Source organism: Salmo salar, chromosome ssa10, assembly GCF_905237065.1.
Source record: "Salmo salar chromosome ssa10, Ssal_v3.1, whole genome shotgun sequence".
Lineage (NCBI taxonomy): Eukaryota > Metazoa > Chordata > Actinopteri > Salmoniformes > Salmonidae > Salmo > Salmo salar.
The window spans coordinates 119668786-119693785 of NC_059451.1; the positions used below are offsets into that span (position 1 = coordinate 119668786).

Genomic DNA, 25000 nt, shown 5'->3' on the forward strand with positions numbered 1-25000 from the left:
TATAGCTCCCACAGTTTACTGTGCCATGTTTCGACCCAAGGTCTTCATCAGGCTGGACGACTGGTGCTTGGCCAGTGGCCACACAGAGGAGAGACTAAGGATGAGTCCGAAATGGCACCCTATTCCCTACATAGCGCACTACTTTCCTATAGGCTCTGGACAAAGTAGTGCACTATGTAGGGAATAGGGTGCCATTAGAAACGTAACGTTTGTCATTTGTCTTTTTTTTATTAGGATCCCCATTAGCCAACGCCGCAACGCTAGCTAATCTTCCTGTGGTCCAACAACAATTAACAAGACATTACAAACATCCACAAATAAGACTTCACAAACATTCAAAAAGTAGACAATACAGATAATTAAAGTACCTGACAGGAAACACATTTAACATTCAGTTGATGCTTTCTACTTCCTGTCCAGTCATATGGTCTATCACATTAGATGTTCTTTTATTTTTTTCTTGAAGGTGGATTTACTTTTTGCCTGAGAAATATGGATTGGTAAAGATTTCCATTCAGCTATGGCTCTATATAAAACGGTAGATTTAAGGCAATTTGGCCCTGGCTTGGGTTGTTTTAGCTGCCCTGAATTTACCTGTCTGGTTTGATGGTTATGCGTGTTGCTAGTATGTAGTAACTGGCCTGAAAAATGCTGTGGTTTTTTGAAAAATTCCTAAAGAAAATCAGAAGACTAGATAGTAATTTGTTTTTAACTTGAAGCCATGAGAGATTCTGATGCATTTGGATAATATTCATACGGATCGAGCAATGAAGAGCCAATCTGGCTGCCCTGTTTTGAGCAATGAAGAGCTAATCTGGCTGCCCTGTTTTGAGCAATGAAGAGCCAATCTGGCAGCCCTGTTTTGAGCAATGAAGAGCCAATCTGGCTGCCCTGTTTTGAGCAATGAAGAGCCAATCTGGCTGCCCTGTTTTGAGTGTTTTGGAGCTTTTTTATATCTTTCTTTGCTGCAGATAACCATATAACTGGACAGTACTCTAAGTGTGAAAGGACCAGGGATTGACCATATAACCAGACAGTACTCTAAGTGTGAAAGGACCAGGGATTGACCATATAACCAGACAGTACTCTAAGTGTGAAAGGACCAGGGATTGAATCACCTGATTCAGTGTGCTAGATGTTACATACTCTGAACATTTTCTTGTAACAGCAATTCCCTTACCCTTACCTTATCCTGGGAGCTAATTTTCAGTATGCCCTCATACTGGCCATTGTAAGAGCATGGTCTCTCTCTCAAAACAATTCTGGTTGGTTTTTCTTTGGATTTTCTCCTACCATATCTATTGTGTTATATTCTCCTACATTATTTTAACATTTCTACAAACTTCAAAGTGTTTTCTTTCCAATGGTTCCAGATATATGCATATCCTGGCTTCAGGGCCTGAGCAACAGGCAGTTTACTTTGGGCACGTCATTCAGGCTGAAAATGAAAAAAAGGGGCCTAGCCCTAAGAAGTTTTAAGCCATTTTGCCAAAACTTTGGAAGTATATTTGTGGTGCGCCATCCTCAAACAATCACATGGCATGCTTTCACTGTAATGGCTACTGTAAATCGGACAGTGCAGTTAGATTAACAATAATTTAAGCTTTCAACTGATATAAGACACGTGTATGTATTTAAATGTTTAATATCCATACTTTTTACAAGTATTTATTTTGAATTGTGCGCCCTCCAGTTTCACCGGAACTTACGCCTAGCCCTAAGTTAAAGAACCTCGAACAATATTGCCCATAAAACTGTTACTGACTTTCATATAAATGCAGAGGGGGTATTTTAGCTCTAGGCTTGTGATGAAGGACGCAGTGCTGGCTATTACTGGGATTTATTTCATACCAGTCATGGACGCAGCGACTCACTGACTGTTGGAGAGGGTGGGGTAAAGGAGTTGGGTTGTTGTTCAGGAGGACAGTGGTGTTTAGATAACATATAACCCCAGATTAAATATTGTGTATGACTGAACTGCAGTCAACCGTTGCCTGGCTGGGCTGTAGTCTCTTTTTAGTATTAACATGAATAAATTGTTAACTCTCTGCCCGATAGAGTAGAGCTGCAACACAGGACTGAATGCATCTACGCTTTTGTTTCAATATACCACCAATCTGTCTGAGCAATAGGGGTGGCTACAGCTGGTGTGTGTGTGTGTGTGTGTGTGTGTGTGTGTGTGTGTGTGTGTGTGTGTGTGTGTGTGTGTGTGTGTGTGTGTGTGTGTGTGTGTGTGTGTGTGTGTGTGTGTGTGTGTGTGTGTGTGTGTGTGTGTGTGTGTGTGTGTGTGTGTGTGTGTGTGTGTGTGTGTGTGTTAGTGTAAATCATAGCCATTACATAAGCGAGGCGACTTTAGAGCAGCTTTGTCATTAGTGTGTGATTACGTCTTACACACTGAACGGTCCACATGGTAACAGGGCCCTCCACCTAGTAACAGGGCCATCCACCTAGTAACAGGGCCATCAACATAGTAACAGGGCCATCCACCTAGTAACAGGGCCATCCACATAGTAACAGGGCCCTCCACATAGTAACAGGGCCCTCCACATAGTAACAGGGCCCTCCACATAGTAACAGGGCCCTCCACTCTGTTAGAGTCATACATTACTATAGAGCTGTGGTTTATAACCAGCCTAATTACAAAGATGAGTTATCATCACAGTGCTATAGACTACTATAGGTTCAGGGTAGACAGACAGACAGACAGACAGACAGACAGACAGACAGACAGACAGACAGACAGACAGACAGACAGACAGACAGACAGACAGACAGACAGACAGACAGACAGACAGACAGATGTACATTTCTCTCTCAATAGTGACACACAGAAACGGACGTGATAGACGGAGAGGAGTCGTTAACATGTTGTACTGGTATGTTTGGAAGATCACATCTGTTGAATATGTTTGATATAAGAATCAAAGACAATAGCAGGACTATGAGTCACAATAACCCCAACATGTGAGGACACCACGGCTTTGTAGTATTTATTATGTTTTCACAAAGACCAAACAACTCTCTCTCTCTCTCTCTCTCTCTCTCTCTCTCTCTCTCTCTTCCTCTATCTCTCCCTCTCTCTCCCTCTCTCCCTCTCTCCCTCTCTCTCTCTCTCTCTCTCCCTCTCCCTCTCTATCTCTCTCTCTCTCTCTCTCCCTCCCTCTCTCTCTCCCTCCTCTCCCTCCCCCTCTCCTTCTCCCTCTCCCTCCCCCAGACAGACAGACAGATGCAGGAATCGCCGGGTTCTTTGTTCTCAGCTTGTTGCTTAACTAAAGCATTTGGGATTTGGGTTCCCATTGAATAATAGGGATGTTTTTCTACTTCTGGAAATTAAATAAATATCTATTTTATTTGCATTGTACGCCTGAGTATATTTTGCAACGGGGAATAGAAATTGGGAGAGCGATGTTGAGGGTGTGTGTCCGTGTGTGACCCAATGCTGTTGTTTCCTGGAGTTCATCTTCACCCTTCCTTCACTCCTCTCCTTCCCTAACCACTTCACTCCTCTCCTTCCCTAACCACTTCACTCCTCTCCTTCCCTAACCGCTTCACTCCTCTCCTTCCCTAACCGCTTCACTCCTCTCCTTCCCTAACCGCTTCACTCCTTTCCTTCCCTAACTGCTTCACTGTTTTCTTTCACTCTCTCTCTCTTTCCCTCTATCTCTCCCTCCTTTAAATTTTACTTTCAAGTCATACTCTCTTTCTTTTCTCTCTTTTTCATCTTTCCCCCATTTGTTCCCCTTGTCTGTTTGAGAGAGTGAATCTGTCTTGTCCTGTTGGGTTCCAGTTAAGACATTTTACATTTTTTATTTTTTTGTACTTAGTCATTTAGCAGACGCTCTTATCCAGAGCGACTTACAGTAGTGAATGCATACATTTCATTTTTTTTTTTTTTCCGTACTGGTCCCCCGTGGGAATCGAACCCACAACCCTGGCGTTGCAAACACCATGCTCTACCAACTGAGCCACATGGGACCACATGGATTGCTTTCTTGGTTTTCCTTCACAGGCAGGCAGGCAGGCAGGCAGGCAGGCAGGCAGGCAGGCAGGCAGGCAGGCAGGCAGGCAGACAGACAGGCAGGCAGACAGACAGACAGGCAGGCAGGCAGACAGACAGACCAATAGTCAATAGTGGATGCTGAATCCAGTAGAGAACAAAATCTAAAATGCCCTTCCAGCCAATCAGAATGGAGTATTCAACAATGCAGTGGTATACTGTACGGTACTGTACTGTAATACTCCCCAGTCTGTATGAAGGGAAAGGGAGATACCTAGTTAGTTGTACAGCTGAACGCATTCAACTGAAATGTGTCTTCCTCATTTAACCTAACTGCTCTGAATCAGAGTAGCATTGTTGGAATAGACCATAGTTTGCCTGTTTAACTGGTCATATAGACTACAGTTTAACTGTATAACTGTTAATATAGACTACAGTTTGCCTGTTTAACTGGTCATATAGACTACAGTTTGCCTATATAACTGGTCATATAGACTACAGTTTGCCTGTATAACTGGTCATATAGACTACATTTTGTCTGTATAACTGGTCATATAGACTACAGTTTTCCTGTATAACTGGTCATATAGACTACATTTTGTCTGTATAACTGTATAACTGTTAATTTAGACTTCATTTTGTCTGTATAACTGGTCATATAGACTACATTTTGTCTGTATAACTGTATAACTGTTAATTTAGACTTCATTTTGTCTGTATAACTGTTAATTTAGACTTCATTTTGTCTGTATAACTGTTCATATAGACTACATTTTGACTGTGTAACTGGGCTAAATTCATCACTGAAAGCCAGAACTAAAAGTCTCATTCAATAACAATAGCTTGTTGTTCGGGGTTCAAATGCCACTGGTACTTAACATCATTTAATGTTGCATGTTAAATTAGATTCCTTATACAGCTAGGGGCCAGAAGAGTACCTAAGGGTGAGTTGTTCCCCCCTCCTTCTCCTTTCTTCTACATGCAGATTGGGCTGTTATGAGCTGTCTGATATGATTAATGACATAGAGAGATGACCTGCCCACTCCCACGGTATGACACACACACACACACGCGCACGCGCAAGCACACACACACACACACACACACAAGCACACACACACACACACGCGCGCAAGCACACAAGCACACACACACACATGCGCGCAAGCACACACACACACACACACACACACACACACACACACACACACACACACACACAGTTCGATATGACTGAGACATGGCATGAACACAAGTAGAGACACGTATAGACACACAGGGGGACATGGGGGACTGACAGTAGAATGTGTTTAGGGTTAGTTTGTGAAAAGGAGCTGAGTTGAGACAGCCCAGCTTTGTGTTTGACTGGTGTTTGTTGCTGTAGAACATAACTGTATCTTATAGTACCAGCCCAGCTCTGCTCCCCATGGGTTATCAGTGGCACAGCCTGGCATCATACTGTCCCAGTGAAATGGAAGCATACTGTCCCAGTGAAATGGAAGCATGTTGTCCCAGTGAAATGGAAGGTTACTGTCCCAGTGAAATGGAAGCATACTGTCCCAGTGAAATGGAAGCATGTTGTCCCAGTGAAATGGAAGCATGTAGTCCCAGTGAAATGGAAGCACGTTGTCCCAGTGAAATGGAAGCACGTTGTCCCAGTGAAATGGAAGCATACTGTCCCAGTGAAATGGAAGCATACTGTCCCAGTGAAATGGAAGCATACTGTCCCAGTGAAATGGAAGCATACTGTCCCAGTGAAATGGAAGCATGTTGTCCCGGTGAAAAGGAAGCATGTTGTCCCAGTGAAATGGAAGCATACTGTCCCAGTGAAATGGAAGCATGTTGTCCCAGTGAAATGGAAGCATACTGTCCCAGTGAAATGGAAGCATGTTGTCCCAGTGAAATGGAAGCATACTGTCCCAGTGAAATGGAAGCATGTTGTCCCAGTGAAATGGAAGCATGTTGTCCCAGTGAAATGGAAGCATGGTGTCCCAGTGAAATGGAAGCATGTTGTCCCAGTGAAATGGAAGCATGTTGTCCCAGTGAAATGGAAGCATGTTGTCCCAGTGAAATGGAAGCATGTTGTCCCAGTGAAATGGAAGCATGTTGCCCCAGTGAAATGGAAGCATGTTGTCCCAGTGAAAAGGAAGCATGTTGTCCCAGTGAAATGGAAGCGTACTGTCCCAGTGAAATGGAAGCATGTTGTCCCAGTGAAATGGAAGCTTACTGTCCCAGTGAAATGGAAGCACGTTGTCCCAGTGAAATGGAAGCATACTGTCCCAGTGAAATGGAAGCATGTTGTCCCAGTGAAACTGACGCATACTGTCCCAGTGAAATGGAAGCATGTTGTCCCAGTGAAATGGAAGCACGTTGTCCCAGTGAAATGGAAGCACATTGTCCCAGTGAAATGGAAGCACATTGTCCCAGTGAAATGGAAGCATGTTGTCCCAGTGAAATGGAAGCATACTGTCCCAGTGAAATGGAAGCATGTTGTCCCAGTGAAATGGAAGCATGTTGTCCCAGTGAAATGGAAGCATGGTGTCCCAGTGAAATGGAAGCATGTTGTCCCAGTGAAATGGAAGCATGTTGTCCCAGTGAAATGGAAGCATGTTGTCCCAGTGAAATGGAAGCATGTTGTCCCAGTGAAATGGAAGCATGTTGCCCCAGTGAAATGGAAGCATGTTGTCCCAGTGAAAAGGAAGCATGTTGTCCCAGTGAAATGGAAGCGTACTGTCCCAGTGAAATGGAAGCATGTTGTCCCAGTGAAATGGAAGCTTACTGTCCCAGTGAAATGGAAGCACGTTGTCCCAGTGAAATGGAAGCATACTGTCCCAGTGAAATGGAAGCATGTTGTCCCAGTGAAATTGAAGCATACTGTCCCAGTGAAATGGAAGCATGTTGTCCCAGTGAAATGGAAGCATGTTATCCCAGTGAAATGGAAGCATGTTGTCCCAGTGAAATGGAAGCACATTGTCCCAGTGAAATGGAAGCACATTGTCCCAGTGAAATGGAAGCACATTGTCCCAATGAAATGGAAGCATGTTGTCCCAGTGAAATGGAAGCATGTTGTCCCAGTGAAATGGAAGCATGTTGTCCCAGTGAAATGGAAGCATGTTGTCCCAGTGAAATGGAAGCATGTTGTCCCAGTGAAATGGAAGCACATTGTCCCAGTGAAATGGGAGCACATTGTCCCAGTGAAATGGAAGTACATTGTCCCAGACTGACACACGCTTAAAAAAAGGAGCTATCTAGAACCAAAAAGGGTTCTTTGGCTATCCCCATAGGAGAACCCTTTTGGGTTCCCTGTAGAAACCTTTCCACAAAGGGTTCTACATGGAACCCTAAAGAGTTTCACCTGGAACCAAAAAGGATCTACCTGAAACCAAAAGGGGTTATTCAAAGGGTTCTCCTATGGGGACAGCCAAAGAACCCTTTTGGAACCGTTTCTTCTAAGAGTGCAGGCATTAGGATTGGCGAGAGAAGGAGTAACAGAGACATAGTAACAGAGAGAGAGAGTAACAGAGAGAGTAACAGAGAGAGAAAAACAGAGAGAGAGTAACATAGACAGAGTAACAGAGAGAGTAACAGAGAGAGAGAGTAACAGAGAGAGAGAGTAACAGAGAGAGAGAGTAACAGAGAGAGAGAGTAACAGAGAGAGAGAGTAACAGAGAGAGAGAAACAGAGTGTTGTGTCCCAGACTCCCAGGCATTAGGATGGGAGAGAGAGAGTAACAGAGAGAGAGAGTAACAGAGAGAGAGAGTAACAGAGAGAGAGTAACAGAGAGAGAGAGTAAAAGAGAGAGAGTAACAGAGAGGATCGTTATGACTGAATATCACATTAACTAACATCATTCTGGATTCATACATTAGACAACTGGTCAAAATCTAAAATGTATACGACCTGACCGTGTCCTTCAACTAGTGGTTATGAATAAAGTATAATATTGAGTTATACTCCTTCAATTCAAACATAATCAACTTTAACTTTCTGTACTTTATCTTTAACTTTCAAACAAATGTAAAGTTTTCTCCTGCCAAAGTGTTCTACTATATTCCTGGCTGTGACTGACTGGCAGACAGTGCTTATATTCCCACTGGTGGACCTAATGTTCAGTTACTGAAACTTACTGTCTCAGTCAGAGGAGACATTGGGCCCTATGGGGATTCATGGGGCCCTATGGGGTTCTATGGGGCCCTATGGGGTTCTATGGGGTTCTATGGGGTTCTATGGGGCTATATGGGGCTATATGGGGTTCTATGGGGCTATATGGGGTTCTATGGGGCTATATGGGGCTCTGTCGGGCTTTATGGGTATTATTTTTTTTTAAAGTAATTTTTTTATTTCACCTTTATTTAACCAGGTAGGCCAGTTGAGAACAAGTTCTCATTTACAACTGCGACCTGGCCAAGACAAAGCGAAGCAGTGCGACACAAACAACAACACAGAGTTACACATGGAGTAAACAAACATACAGTCAATAATACAATAGAGAGAGAAAACAAAAAGTCTATATACAGTGAGTGCAAATGAGGTAGGATAAGGGAGGTAAGGCAATAAATAGGCCATAGTGGCAAAATAATTATAATTGAGCAGTTAAACACTGGAGTGATAGATGTGCAGAAGATGCATGTGCAAGTAGAGATACTGGGGTGCAAAGGAGCAAAAAATTAAAAATAACAGAATGGGGATGTGTTAGTTGGATGGGCTATTTACAGATGGGCTATGTACAGCTGCAGTGATATGTGAGCTGTTCTGACAGCTGGTGCTTAAAGCTAGTGAGGGAGATATGGATCTCCAGCTTCAGTGATTTTTGCAATTCGTTCCAGTCCTTGGCAGCAGAGAACTAGAAGGAAAAGCAGCCAAAGGAGGAATTGGCTTTGGGGGTGACCATTGAGATATACCTGCTGGAGCGTGTGCTACGGGTGGGTGTTGCTATGGTGACCAGTGAGCTGAGATAAGGCGGGGCTTTACATAGCAAAGACTTATAGATGACCTGGAGCCAGTGGGTTTGGTGACGAATATGAAGCGAGGGCCAGCCAACGAGAGCATACAGGTCGCAGTGGTGGGTAGTGTATGGGGCTTTGGTGACAAAACGGATGGCACTGTGATAGGCTGCATCCAATTTGCTGAGTAGAGTGTTGGAGGCTATTTTGTAAATGACATCGCCGAAGTCAAGGATTGGTAGGATGGTCAGTTTTACGAGGGTATGTTTGGCAGCATGAGTGAAAGATGCTTTGTTGTGAAATATGAAGCCGATTCTAGATTTAATTTTGGATTGGAGATGTTTAATGTGAGTCTGGAAGGAGAGTTTACAGTCTAACCAGACTCCTAGGTATTTGTAGTTGTCCACATATTATAAGTCAGAACCGTCCAGAGTAGTGATGCTGGATGGGCGGGCAGGTGTGGGCAGCGAGCGATCGGTTGAAGAGCATGCATTTAGTTTTACTTGCATTTATAGGGCTCTGTGGGGCTTTATAGTGCTCTATGGGGCTTTATGGGACTCTATGGGGCTTTATGGGACTATGGGGCTTTATGGGCCTCTGTGAGGATTTATAGGGCTCTATGGGGCTTTATGGGGTTCTGTGAGGATTTATAGGGCTCTATGGGTCTTTATGGGGCTCTATGGGGCTTTATGGCGTTATCTATTGGGATGTATGGGACTCTATGGGGCTTTATGGGGTTCTGTGGGGCTTTATGGCGTTATCTAGGGGGCTGTATGGGTCTCTCGCAGCCCTTTCCTGCAGTCAAATGACCTAGTGGCCTCATGGGTGGGATGTTATTAACATGTTTAAATGCAGAAAATCCAGTATTTCTATGTCAAACAGTTTTGTTATATTTCAGTCTTCTGTGATGTATGTAAAGTGTACTATCGGGATGCAAACTCAAAATGGAATATATTTCAACTCTATATCTGACATGGTACAGGTGTCTTCGTTTCTTTAAGCCCATAACCATGTGTGTGAGGTGTAGACTTTTGTTTCAAAGTAGATTGTTTTAAACCAGTGTGTGTGACCCTGATTTATCCAGCTGCAGTAAGAGGTTAACCCCCAGGGTAGACTGGCCTTGCTTCACCTTGTCAATTCACTGCAGCTGTCACTTCACACACACAGGCACAGGCACAGGCACAGGCACAGACACAGGCACAGACACAGGCACAGACACAGCACACACACACACACACACACACACACACACACACACACACACACACACACACACACAGAGAGACAGAGACAGAGACACACACACACACAGACAGACACACACACACACACACACACACACACACACACACACACACACACACACACACACACACACACACACACACACACACACACACACACACACACACACACACACACACAGACACACACACAGACACAGACACACACACACAGACACACACACACACACAGACACACACACACTCCACACACACACACACACACAAACAGAGCATTAACATTCATGTATGCAGAGCGTTTAGCTTGGAGTGTTTAATGAAAGCAGTGTCTTGAAGGCAACATTATATTGTGATATATCAAAGGCGGGGGAGGGGGGTAGTTATTTGATTTTGTCTGTAGGGAACCTTCTTATTCCGTACTGGAATTAATATTAATCTGTGCAGACAATGTGTTTTTTAATTAAATGTGGGGAAAAGAAGAGGGCATCATTTTAAAAGCACCAGTCAAACTTCATCACACACATCATTAGTTCTCCCAGGCCTGTGACAGACTGTGTGTGTGTGTGTGTGTGTGTGTGTGTGTGTGTGTGTGTGTGTGTGTGTGTGTGTGTGTGTGTGTGTGTGTGTGTGTGTGTGTGTGTGTGTGTGTGTGTGTTTGCGTCTGCAAGTATCTGCGCCACTGTCTCTACTTTCCCTGTTTGTTCAGTTCCTTACAGTTTGGAGCTACAACATGAAAGCAATAAAATGCTGATAATTCAAGTGGTAGTTGACTTGAATGACGACGTCAACATCAAAACAATCAGACAAATACAAAAACATGCAATTATGAGAATCTAACGAAAGGGTCCATTCTGTCACAGCCTAGAAGGATGCTTCTGTCAACACGGTTCTATGTGGAACTCTATAGCTTCTGTCAACACGGTTCTATGTGCATCTGTCAACACGGTTCTATGTGTTATTCTATAGCTTCTGTCAACACGGTTCTATGTGCTTCTGTCAACACGGTTCTATGTGGTATTCTATAGCTTCTGTCAACACGGTTCTATGTGTTATTCTATAGCCTCTGTCAACACGGTTCTATGTGGTATTCTATAGCTTCTGTCAACACGGTTCTATGTGGTATTCTATAGCTTCTGTCAACACGGTTCTATGTGTTATTCTATAGCTTCTGTCAACACGGTTCTATGTGGTATTCTATAGCTTCTGTCAACACGGTTCTATGTGTTATTCTATAGCTTCTGTCAACACGGTTCTATGTGCTTCTGTCAACACAGTTCTATGTGTTATTCTGTAGCTTCTGTCAACACGGTTCTATGTGTTATTCTGTAGCTTCTGTCAACACGGTTCTATGTGTTATTCTATAGCTTCTGTCAACACGGTTCTATGTGTTATTCTATAGCTTCTGTCAACACGGTTCTATGTGGTATTCTATAGCTTCTGTCAACACGGTTCTATGTGCTTCTGTCAACACGGTTCTATGTGGTATTCTATAGCTTCTGTCAACACGGTTCTATGTGGTATTCTATAGCTTCTGTCAACACGGTTCTATGTGTTATTCTATAGCTTCTGTCAACACGGTTCTATGTGGTATTCTATAGCTTCTGTCAACACGGTTCTATGTGGTATTCTATAGCTTCTGTCAACACGGTTCTATGTGTTATTCTATAGCTTCTGTCAACACGGTTCTATGTGCTTCTGTCAACACAGTTCTATGTGTTATTCTGTAGCTTCTGTCAACACGGTTCTATGTGTTATTCTGTAGCTTCTGTCAACACGGTTCTATGTGTTATTCTATAGCTTCTGTCAACACGGTTCTATGTGGTATTCTATAGCTTCTGTCAACACGGTTCTATGTGCTTCTGTCAACACGGTTCTATGTGGTATTCTATAGCTTCTGTCAACACGGTTCTATGTGGTATTCTATAGCTTCTGTCAACACGGTTCTATGTGGTATTCTATAGCTTCTGTCAACACGGTTCTATGTGGTATTCTATAGCTTCTGTCAACACGGTTCTATGTGGTATTCTATAGCTTCTGTCAACACGGTTCTATGTGTTATTCTATAGCTTCTGTCAACACGGTTCTATGTGTTATTCTATAGCTTCTGTCAACACTGTTCTATGTGTTATTCTATAGCTTCTGTCAACACGGTTCTATGTGGTATTCTATAGCTTCTGTCAACACGGTTCTATGTGGTATTCTATAGCTTCTGTCAACACGGTTCTATGTGTTATTCTATAGCTTCTGTCAACACGGTTCTATGTGTTATTCTATAGCTTCTGTCAACACGGTTCTATGTGGTATTCTATAGCTTCTGTCAACACGGTTCTATGTGTTATTCTATAGCTTCTGTCAACACGGTTCTATGTGGTATTCTATAGCTTCTGTCAACACGGTTCTATGTGTTATTCTATAGCTTCTGTCAACACGGTTCTATGTGTTATTCTATAGCTTCTGTCAACACGGTTCTATGTGTTATTCTATAGCTTCTGTCAACACGGTTCTATGTGTTATTCTATAGCTTCTGTCAACACGGTTCTATGTGTTATTCTATAGGTTCTGTCAACACGGTTCTATGTGTTATTCTATAGCTTCTGTCAACACGGTTCTATGTGTTAATCTATAGCTTCTGTCAACACGGTTCTATGTGTTATTCTATAGCTTCTGTCAACACGGTTCTATGGAATGATATAAACAAAGCCTTACAGTACACTGTTAATACACTGGGGCCATTCATTCTGTTAGGTTCACTGGTGTTTTGACATGTTTTCAAATACTTTTTGAAATCTTTCAAATACCATAGCTGTGCGCTTGATTGAGCTTTCCTGGCACAAATTGGGACCAAAACTAAGCTGCAAACCCAGCCAACCTGGCACTCCAGGCAAACACTCAACATATATGAAATATTTCAAGTGTTATTTGAACCCAGGTCAGCTGGGACCACAGCAGGTTGTCAGAACGTGTGGCGACACAAACGTTGGCCAGTCATTGGCCGACACAGGACATCCATCCCAGCACCTGCCAATCACTTGACCGCGGCCATGGCGACAGCCTGGCATCGCCACGGTGATGGCTGGGGTGGCGGTGGTCATGGCGATTGTTTGCCAGGAAGAAGCTGTGTGGTAATATCTACAATGGATAGTGCCAGTGGCGAGGGGGAAAGGGGTAAGACTTGATGGGAAACTGAGATGGGGTAGTTGCCACATGAATGAAGGGTAGTTCAGCTGGCACCGAAGGCAACCAAACACACAAACACATGAACAGGAAGTCAAGACTCATTGTGAGGCCTTTCAAATGTGTCAGAAACCAGAGAGAGAGAGAGAGAGAGAGAGAGAGAGAGAGAGAGAGAGAGAGAGAGAGAGAGAGAGAGAGAGAGAGAGAGAGAGAGAGAAGAGAGAGATGAGTTCAATGGTCCAATTCACACATTCCAACATTCTCAGTCATTAACACACACATATAGTACTGTACACTTATAGTCACATATAGTACTGTACACTTATAGTCACATATAGTACTGTAATCTTATAGTCACATATAGTACTGTACACTTATAGTCACATATAGTACTGTACACTTATAGTCACATATAGTACTGTAATCTTATAGTCACATATAGTACTGTACACTTGTAGTCACATATAGTACTGTACACTTATAGTCACATATAGTACTGTACACTTGTAGTCACATATAGTACTATACACTTGTAGTCACATATAGTACTGTACACTTATAGTCACATATAGTACTGTACACTTATAGTCACATATAGTACTGTACACTTGTAATCACATACACACACACACAAACACACACATTAACCATCTCCTCGCGCAAATTTGACAAACGACCTTCATTAACCCAACCACTCATGGCTGTGACTATTTCAACAGTTACTACATTCCTTTATCTAGATTCCTGATCACAGAGAGCTAAGATAATCAAATTGGGTCCTTGGTTCATAAATAGTACTTCAAAATGCCTGTGTAGATATATATATATATGTATACCCATGTTAGGTTAAACGATGAAGATCCTCATACCATCGTATTATTGCAGGACTAAATGATGAACGAGCTTTATACATTGGAGCCAATTGGAGCGTAATCTGAAAACGGAACTAATGTGTTGTAATTGAAATGAATGATGTGTGTGCACCAGTGTTGTGTTGTTGGAGCCAGTATTATCCAGCATGATAAATAGGAGATGTCTGTCTCCTAAAGCCCTCTCTGGAAGACAAACTAGTCCAACTAGGGAGGTGAGGGAGGGAGGGAGGTAGGGAGGTAGGAGAGAGAGAGAGAGAGAGAGAGAGAGAGAGACGGGAGAAAGAGCAGGACAAGAACAGAGCACTAGAGGAGAAGGTGAGAAAGATGATGTGTGGCACAGAACAACCCATTAGAGGGGCTGGCCACTCTCCCAGAGAAGTCAGCAGAACAGCCCAACTCAGACCCTGACCATAGCATCGACATCTCATGAGGACAGACAAATGAAGAACCCCAAGCCCAGGGGATGCCCCCCCCCCCCCCATACCCACTAAGGACATACACAAGCCACAGATCGAACTCCTCAAACGGGGAATATATACAAGAAAAAAAACTTTTTCCCAAACAAAGTGTGTCTAAACTCTAGTGTCCAAACACCCAGCGCACCCTAGACATTCTGTCTGAGGACCAACTAGGTTCACCCAGCGCACCCTAGACCTTCTGTCTGAGGACCAACTAGGTTCACCCAGCGCACCCTAGACCTTCTGTCTGAGGACCAACTAGGTTCACCCAGCGCACCCTAGACCTTCTGTCTGAGGACCAACTAGGTTCACCCAGCGCACCCTAGACCTTATGTCTGAGGACCAACTAGGTTCACCCAGCGCACCCTAGACCTTCTGTCTGAGGACCAACTAGGTTCACCCAGCCACATGATAATACACACAGGCACAAACCACCTGAGAGCACAGGAGGAAAGGGTGGCCACAGCACTCAAGGGAGTGATTGAAAAAGCTTCTTCTACTTTCCCAAATGCACACCCTGCTACCACGAAAATACTTCCACCCTGCTACCATACAGCGGGTAAACGCAAGTATTTCCTGTGACTGTGCCTCAAAACCAAATGTTTTCCTGGCCCACCACTCCACCCTGGACTTGAACAGCCTCTATGACCAGGTCCACCTGTACAAGGCAGCAGTGCCACCTTCGCCAGGATCCTAAAGGACATCGCCCTCAAACGCAGCCCCAGCACCTCACACAGGAGCAACAGATCAACAGACACTCTCCCAGACCTGTGGGACCTCTCCCCGGACCCACACCTAGAGGACCAACGAGAGGTCCTACATCCAGACAACAGCAAGACCAGCCACATCCACACCCCCACCACAACCAATTAATACTCCCCCAAACCAACCATGCCCACACCCCATATAGGCCCGTTCAGATCAGTCCTATGTCCCTCCTGCCCACCACATGCCCCCCACTCCCGCAAAGAGGGCCTCAACATGAAAGTAACACATACGCCCAGGCCGTGAGAGGGCAAACAGGCCCAACCCCCACTCTTACACTAGCCCAAGCCAATGGCATGTACCAGATGCTCAGCAGGCTCTGCTCACACTTACTGGTCTGAGGCCAAACCACACGACCAACAACATTGGACACTTTATGGAACACAAAGCCTTCACTATCTCATCCTGGAATATCTAAGGCCTGAGGTCATCTGCCTTAGGCCTAAAGAGCAGGAACATGGACTTCACCAAAGAAATCGGTAATACAGACATTGTCATCCTGCAAGAAACCTGGTATAGAGGAGATGGACCCACTGGTTGCCCTCTAAATTGCAAAGAGCTGGTAGTCCCATCCACCAAACTACCAGGTGTGAAACTGGGAAGGGACTCAGGGGTATGCTAATTTGGTATAGAGGAGACTTAACTAACTCTATTAAATTAATCAAAACAGGAACATTTTACATTTGGCTAGAAATTGTAACGGAAATGATCTTGAACTGCTGTCTCTGCCTGGCCTGCTCTCCTCTCTTGACTGGGAATCTCTGCCTCTGACCCTATTATGGGGGCTGGGTCACTGGCTTACTAGTGCTCTTCCATGCCGTCCCTAGGAGGGGTGCGTCACTTGAGTGGGCTGAGTCACTGACGGGATATTCCTGTCCAATTTTGCGCCCCCTCTGGCTCGTACGGTGGAGGAGATCTTCATGGGCTATACTCATCCTTGTCTCAGGGTAGTAAGTAGGTGGTCTGTTGATATCCATCTTGTGGTGTGGGGGCTGTGCTTTGGCAAAGTGGGTGGGTGGCCCGCTCCAGGGGTATCATCGGATGGAATCACAGTGTCCCCCGACCCCCCCGTCCCAGCCTCCAGTATCTATGCTGCAGTATGTGCCGGGGGGCGAGGGTCAGTCTGTTATATCTGGTGTAATTCTCCTCTTTTATCTGGTGCCCTGTGTGAATTTAAGTATACTTCCTCTAATTATCTCTCCCTCTCCTCCTGGAGGACCTGAGCCCTAGGACCATGCATCAGGGCTACCTGGCCTGATGACTCCTGGCTGTCCCCAGTCCATCTGGTCGTGCTGCTGCTCCAGTTTCAACTGTTCTGCCTGCGGCTATGGAACCCTGACCTGTTCACTGGACATGCTACCTTGTCCAAGACCTGCTGTTTTCGACTCCTTCTCTCTCTCTCTCTCTCTCTTCCTCTTTCTCAACCTCTCTCTCGACCTCTCTCTAGACCTCTCTCTAGACCTCTCTCTCGACCTCTCTCAACCTCTCTCGACCTCTCTCTCTCTTGACCTTTGAATGCTCAGCTATGAAAAGTATTTTCTCCTGAGGTACTGACTGGTTGCACTCTCAACAACCACTGTGATTACTATTTGACCCTGCTGGTCATCTATGCACGTTTGAACATCTTGAAAAACTATCTGGCCCTAATGGCCATGTACTCTTATAATCTCCACCGGCACAGCCAGAGGAAGACTGGCCACCCCTCAGAGCCTGGTTCCTCTCTAGGTTTCTTCCTAGGTTCCTGCCTTTCACCAGTCTCAACGTCAACAGTGAAGAAGCAACTCCGGGATGCTGGCCTTCTAGGCAGAGTAGCAAAGAAAAAGCCATATCTCAGACTGGCCAATAAAAATAAAATATTAAGATGGGCAAAAGAACACAGATACTAGACAGAGGAACTCTGCCTAGAAGGCCAGCATCCAGGAGTCGTCTCTTCACTGTTGACATTGAGACTGGTGTTTTGCAGGTACTATTTAATGAAGCTGCCAGTTGAGGGCTTGTGAGGCTTCTGTTTCTCAAACTGAACACTCTAATGTGCTTGTTCTCTTGCTCAGTTGTGCACCGGGGCCTCCCACTCCTCTTTCTATTCTGGTTAGAGCCAGTTTGTGCTGTTCTGTGAAGGGAGTAGTACGCAGCGTTGTACGAAATCTTCAGTTTCTTGGCAATTTCTGTCATGGAATAGCCTTCATTTCTCAGAACAAGAATAGACTGACGAGTTTCAGAAGAAAGTCCTTTGTTTCTGGCCATTTCGAGCTTGTAATCAAACCCACACATGCTGATGCTCCAGATACTCAACTAGTCTAAAGAAGGTCAGTTTTATTGCTTCTTTAATCAGAACAACAGTTATCAGCTGTGCTAACATAATTTCAAAAGGGTTTTCTAATGATCAATTAGCCTTTTAAAATGATATACTTGGATTAGCTAACACAACGTGTCATTGGAACACAGGAGTGATGGTTGCTGATAATGGGCCTGTGTACATATTCCATTAAAAAATCTGCCATTTCCATCTACAATAGTCATTTACAACGTTAACAATGTCTACACTGTATTTCTGATCAATTTGATGTTATTTTAATGGACATTTCTAAGTGACCCCAAACTTTTGAACGGTAGTGTATATATCAATGAATTGGCGAGGGCACTAGAACTGTCACGTCCTGACCAGTAAAAGGGGTTATTTGTTATTGTAGTTTGGTCAGGGCGTGGCAGGGGTGTGTTTGTTTTGTGTTGTCGGGGTTTTTGGGTATCGTTCTATGTTTTGTATTTGTATGTTCTTTCTATGTTGTGTATTTCTTTGTGTTGGCCTGGTATAGCTCTCAATCAGGGACAGCTGTACATCGTTGTTGCTGATTGGGAGTTATACTTAGATAGCCCTTTTTCCACCTGTCTTTTGTGGGAAGTTGATTTTGCATAGCTGTGAGTAGCCTGCAATACTGTTCGTTCGTTGTGCTTCTTGTTTATTGTTATGCTGGTTCACGTTAATTAAAAGATGATGAACCCAACCCACGCTGCGCCTTGGTCTCACTCTAACGACGGACGTTACAAGAACAGGCTGCAGCACCTGGCCTCACCCTACTGGCCTCACCCTACTGGACTCAGAAATCCAATCTACTGTTTGATGATTATCTGGTCATTGCAGTGGTGGTACAGGTCTACTCATCTCTCCTAAACTGAGATTTTCTCTTTTCTCCCTCTCTCACATGTCCATCTCCTCATTTGATTCCATGCTGTCACTGTCACTTGTCTACTCAAGCTTAACATTATTGTCATCTATCACCCACCAGGTGTCCTTGGAGAGTTCCTCAATGAGCTTGACACCTTGATGAGCAAATATTCTGACGATAGCTCACAACTCTTTGTACCTGGCGACTTCAACCTCCTGACATCTGCTTTCGATTAATTAATTAATAAATACTTTTTGGTACTATTTACCCCTCCCTTTTTCTACACAATTTTCGTGATATCCAATTGGATTACAGTCTTGTCCCATCGCTGCATCTCCCATACGGACTCGGGAGAGGCAAAGGTCGAGAGCCATGCGTCCTCCGAAACACGACCCCGGAATCCAGCCGCACCAAAGGAAACACCGTACAGTTGGCGACCAAAGTCAGCGTGTATGCGCCTTGCCGTCAAAAGGGGTTGCTAGAGCACAATGGGACAAGGACAGCAGGTCAAACCCTCCCCTAACCTGGACCAATCGTACACCACCTCATGGGTCTCCCAGTCGCGGCCAGACCCGGGATTGAACCTAGATCTGTAGTGACACCTCTAACACTACTGCAGCACCACTCAGGAGGCCTCTTCGATTCATTTCTTTCTTTCCAACTCTCTTTCTTTTACTTTTTATCTTTATTTAACTAGGCAAGTCAGTTAAGAACAAATTCTTATTTTCAATGACAGCCTAGGAACAATGGGTTAACTGCCTTGTTCAGGGGCAGAACAACAGATTTTTACCATGTCAGCTCAGGGATTTGATCTTGCAACCTTTCGGTTACTAGTCCAACTCTCTAACCACTGGGCTACCTGCCACCCCAAACTCTCTCTTTCCCCTCCTTGCCTCTTTTGACCTCACCCTTTCCCAATCCCCTCCAACTCACAAGGCAGGCAATATGCTTGACCTCATCTTTACTAGAGGCTGTTAGCCTACTATTCTCACCTCAATCCCCCTTCAGGTCTCTGATCACTACTTTGTTTCCTTTATCTCCCTTTCCTCCAACCCTAACCACTCAGCCTCTACCCCCTCCAGGCCTCACTCTCCTCCTACCCTAACCACTCATCCTCTACCCCCTCCAGGTATCCCTTTCCTCCAACCCTAACCACTCAGCCTCTACCCACACGGTCATGCGACGTCGCAATCTTCGCTCTTTCTCTCCCACAACTCTCTCCTCCTCTATCCTATCATCGTCTCCTGATTCGGTTACTTCAACCCTACTCTCCTCCGTTCCTGCATCCTATGACTTGCACTGTCCCCTTACCTCAGTGCTGGCTAAATTACTCATTGCGAGCTTACAAAACAGGGCTGTGGATAGCTGAGTGAAAATGGAGGAAAACTAAACTTCCGGAGGACCTATCATCCTTTCACTCCCTCCTCTCTACCTTCTCTTCCTCTGTATCTGCTGCTAAAGCCACTTTCTACCACTCTAAATGTCAAGCTTCTGCCTCTCACCCTAGGAAATTATTTTCCACCTTCTCCTCCCTACTTAATCCTCCACCTCCTCCCCCTCCCTCCTCTCTCTCTGTGGACGTCTTTGTCAACCACTTTGAAAAAAAGGTTGACAACATCTGCTACTCATTCACTCAGCCTATTGAGTCCACTTGTCTCACTCACACAGAACTACCCAACGCCTTGACCTCTTTCTCCCTTCTCTCTCCAAATGACATCCTGCGATTAGTGAGGTCTGGCCACGCCCGACAACCTGACCGGTCGACCCTATACCCTCCTCCCTTCTCCAGACCATCTCTGGAGACCATCTCCCATTCCTCACTTACCTCATAAACTGATCCATGACGACTGGCTTCATCCCCTATGACTTCAAAATGGCCTGAGTTGCTCCCCTCCTCAAGAAACCAACACTTGACTCAACTGACTCCAAAAACTACAGACCTGTATCCCTTCTTTCTAAAAGACTTGAGCGAGATGAGCATGCTGTCAGTGTAACGGTCATCGTATGGAGTAAACCAAGGCGCAGCGGGTTGAGTGCTCATATTTACTTTTATTGAGACACTTAACAAGAAAACAAACGAACGACAAACAGTCTTGCAGGCTAAACATAGCAGTGCAAAAACAACTTCCCACAAAAGACAGGTGGAAAAAGGGCTACCTAAGTATGACTCCCAATCAGCAACAACGATGTACAGCTGTTCCTGATTGAGAGCCATACCAGGCCAACAAAGAAATACACAACATAGAAATACAAAACATAGAACAATACCCAAAAACCCTGGAACACATAAAAAAAACACCCCTCTTACAAAAGAACATATCCCAACAAACCCCGAACCACATAAAACAAACACCCCCTGCCACGTCCTGACCAAACTACAATAACAAATAACCCCTTTACTGGTCAGGACGTGACAGTCAGGCTCCAGTAATGGGCATCTCAGGCTCTGCACACTCTTGGATTACAGGCCGCTCCTACCAGGTGATGTGGAGAGGATCTGTGTCTGCACCACATACTCTCACTACTGGTGTCCCCCAGGGCTCGGTTCTTTCAACCAAGCCATGAGGTTGAAGGAATTGTCCATAGAGCTCCAAGACAGGATTGTGTACCACAACATTTTTGCAGCATTGAAGGTCCTCAAGAAAACAGTGGCCTCCATCATTCTTAAATGGAAGAAGTTTGAAACCCCCAAGACTCTTCCCAGCCAAACGGAGCAATCGGGGGAGAAGGGCCTTGGTCAGGGAGGTGACCAAGAACCCGATGGTCACTCTGACTGAGCTCCAGCGATCCTTTGTGGAGATGGGAGAACCTTCCAGAAGGACAACCGTCTCTGCAGCACTCCACCAATCAGGCCTTTATGGTAGAGTGGCCAGACAGAAGCCACTCCTCAATAAAAGGCACATGACAGCCCGCTTGGAGTTTGCCAAAAGGCACTTAAAGAATTTTTAGATCATGAGAAATAAGATTCTCTGGTCTGATGAAACCAAGATTGAACTATTTGGCCTGATTCCAAGCATCACGTCTGGAGGAATCCTGGCACCATCCCTACGGTGAAGTATGCGGGTGGCAGCATCATGCTGTGGGGATATTTTTCAGCGGCAGGGACTGGGAGACTAGTCAGGATTGAGGGAAAGATGAATGGAGCAAAGTAAAGAGAGGTCCTTGAAGAAAACCTGCTCCAGACAGCTCAGGATGTCAGGTTGGGGTGAAGGTTCACCTTCCAACAGGACAATGACCTGAATGTTCTTGAGTGGACCAGCCAGAGCCCAGACTTGAACCAGACTAAACATCTCTGGAGAGACCTGAAAATAGCTGTGCAGAAACGCTCCCCATCCAACCTGACAGAGCTTGAGAGGATCTGCAGAGAAGAATGTGAGAAACCCAGGTGGGCCAACCTTGTAGCGTCATGCCCAAGAAGAGACTCGAGCTTGTAATTGCTGCCAAAGTTTTGAGTAAAGGGTCTGAATACTTAGGTAAAAGTGATATTTCAGGCCCCCCGAGTGGCACACCAGTGTAAGGCAGTGCTAGGGGTATTGCCACAGACCCGGGTTCAATCCCGGGCTGTGTTGCAGCCTGCCATGACCGGGAGACCCATGAGGCGGCGTACAATTGTCCCAGCATCGTCCGGGTTAGGGGAGAGTTTGGCCGGCCAGGATGTCCTTGTCCCATCGCGCTCTAGCGACTCCTGTGGTGGGCCGGGCACATGGCCGGTTGTACGGTGTTTCCACGTTGGTGTTTTAAACAAACAGTTTGTCAAGAAGCAGCGCGGCTTGGCATGGCCGTGTTTCAGAGGATGCACAGCTCTCGACCTTCGCCTCTCCCAAGTCCGTACCGGAGTTGCAGTGATGGGACAAGACTGTAACTACCAATTGGGGAAAAAAAGAAGAAAAAAAAGTGATATTTCAAAAAACTTGTTTTTGCCTTGTAATTATGGGGTATTGTGTTGTCATTATGGGGTATTGTGATGTCATTATGGGGTATTGTGTGTAGATTGATGAGGCGAAAAACACTATTTAATCCATTTAAAAATAAGGCTGTTACGTAACAAAATGTGGAAAAAGTCAAGGGTTCTGAATTCTTTCCAAATATGCTGTACCTACAGGACAACTGTACCTACCTCAGGCTATTTTCAAACCTTACATCCCAACCCGAGCACTCTGCCACCTCAGGTTTCTTGGCCCTCCCCAGCGCAACTCCCGCTCAGCTCAGTCTAAGCTCTTCTCTGTTCAGGCACCCCAATAGTGTAACCAGCTGCCCCCTGAAGATAGGACAGCATCTTCAGAAAACATCTGAAACCCCACTTCTTCAAAAAATATCTTATCTAATCCTCCTCCAAACAAGCACTTACACTTGACCCCCCCCCCGTAGCTCTGACTCTACTGACAGCTACGATATTGAGGATAAATGTACTTTCTATGCCTGTAATATGTGGTTGTCCCACCTAGCTATCTCAAGGTGAATGCACAAACTGAAAGTCGCTCTGGATAATAACATCTGATAAATGACTAAAATATCAAATGTAAAAAATGGGTATGGGTAATGGTAGTGGGGTATTGGTAATGGTAGTGGGGTATTGGTAATGGTAGTGGGGTATTGGTAGTGGTAGTGGGGTATTGGTAGTGGTAGTGGGGTAATGGTATTGGGGTATTGGTAATGGTAGTGGGGTTTTGATAATGGTAGTGGGGTATTGACAATGATAGTGGGGTATTGGTAGTGGCAGTAGGGTATTGGTAATGGTAGTGGGGTAATGGTAATGGTATTGGGGTATTGGTAATGGTAGTGGGGTATTGATAATGGTAGTGGGGTATTGACAATGATAGTGGGGTATTGGTAGTGGCAGTGGGGTATTGAAATGGTAGTGGGGTATTGGTAATGGTATTGGGAGTGGTAGTGGGTTAGCTAACCCTAACCCTAAGGATACACACTTCAGTCCCATTCAATATCCTATTTTCCCTTACACATAACCCTAACCCTTACCCTAACCCTAACCCTAGCTCTTAACCATAACCCTAACCCTTACCCTTACCCTAACCTTAACCCTATCCCTAACCCTAACCCTAGCTCTTAACCCTAACCCTAAACCCTACCCTAACCCTAATCCTAGCTCCTAACCCTCACCCTAACCCTGACCCTTACCCTAACCCTTACCTTAACCCTATCCCGAACACTAGCTCCTAACCCTAACCCTAGATCCTAAACCTAATCCTAGCTCTTAACCCTAACTTTAAACCTAACCCTAACCCTAGCTCCTAACCCTAACCCTAAACCTAGCTCCTAACCCTAACCCTAAACCTAACCCTAGCTCCTAACTCTAACCTTAAAACTAACCCTAGCTCCTAAACCTAACCCTAACCCTAGCTCCTAAACCTAACCCTAACCCTAGCTCCTAACCCTAACCCTAAACCTAGCTCCTAACCCTAACCCTAAACCTAACCCTAGCTCCTAACCCTAACCCTAGATCCTAAACCTAATCCTAGCTCTTAACCCTAACTTTAAACCTAACCCTAACCCTAGCTCCTAACCCTAACCCTAAACCTAGCTCCTAACCCTAACCCTAAACCTAACCCTAGCTCCTAACTCTAACCTTAAAACTAACCCTAGCTCCTAAACCTAACCCTAACCCTAGCTCCTAACCCTAACCCTAACCCTAGCTCTTAACCCTAACCCTAAACCCTACCCTAACCCTAATCCTAGCTCCTAACCCTCACCCTAACCCTGACCCTTACCCTAACCCTTACCTTAACCCTATCCCGAACACTAGCTCCTAACCCTAACCCTAGATCCTAAACCTAATCCTAGCTCTTAACCCTAACTTTAAACCTAACCCTAACCCTAGCTCCTAACCCTAACCCTAAACCTAGCTCCTAACCCTAACCCTAAACCTAACCCTAGCTCCTAACTCTAACCTTAAAACTAACCCTAGCTCCTAAACCTAACCCTAACCCTAGCTCCTAAACCTAACCCTAACCCTAGCTCCTAACCCTAACCCTAAACCTAGCTCCTAACCCTAACCCTAAACCTAACCCTAGCTCCTAACCCTAACCCTAGATCCTAAACCTAATCCTAGCTCTTAACCCTAACTTTAAACCTAACCCTAACCCTAGCTCCTAACCCTAACCCTAAACCTAGCTCCTAACCCTAACCCTAAACCTAACCCTAGCTCCTAACTCTAACCTTAAAACTAACCCTAGCTCCTAAACCTAACCCTAACCCTAGCTCCTAACCTAACCTAACCCTAACCCTAGCTCCTAACCCTAAACCTAGCTCCTAACCCTAAACCTAACCCTAGCTCCTAACTCTAACCTTAAAACTAACCCTAACTCCTAAACCTAACCCTAACCCTAGCTCCTAACCCTAACCCTAACCCTAGCTCCTAACCCTAA

At 45.0% G+C, this 25000-nt stretch overlaps 1 protein-coding gene across 6 annotated transcripts in view; it reads right to left on the bottom strand.

Moving 5' to 3' along the window:
• The window catches only part of LOC106561737 (reelin), a 331862-nt gene that overhangs the window by 212561 nt on the left and 94301 nt on the right, over nucleotides 1-25000 (bottom strand). The gene's annotated exons all lie outside the window — the stretch shown is intronic.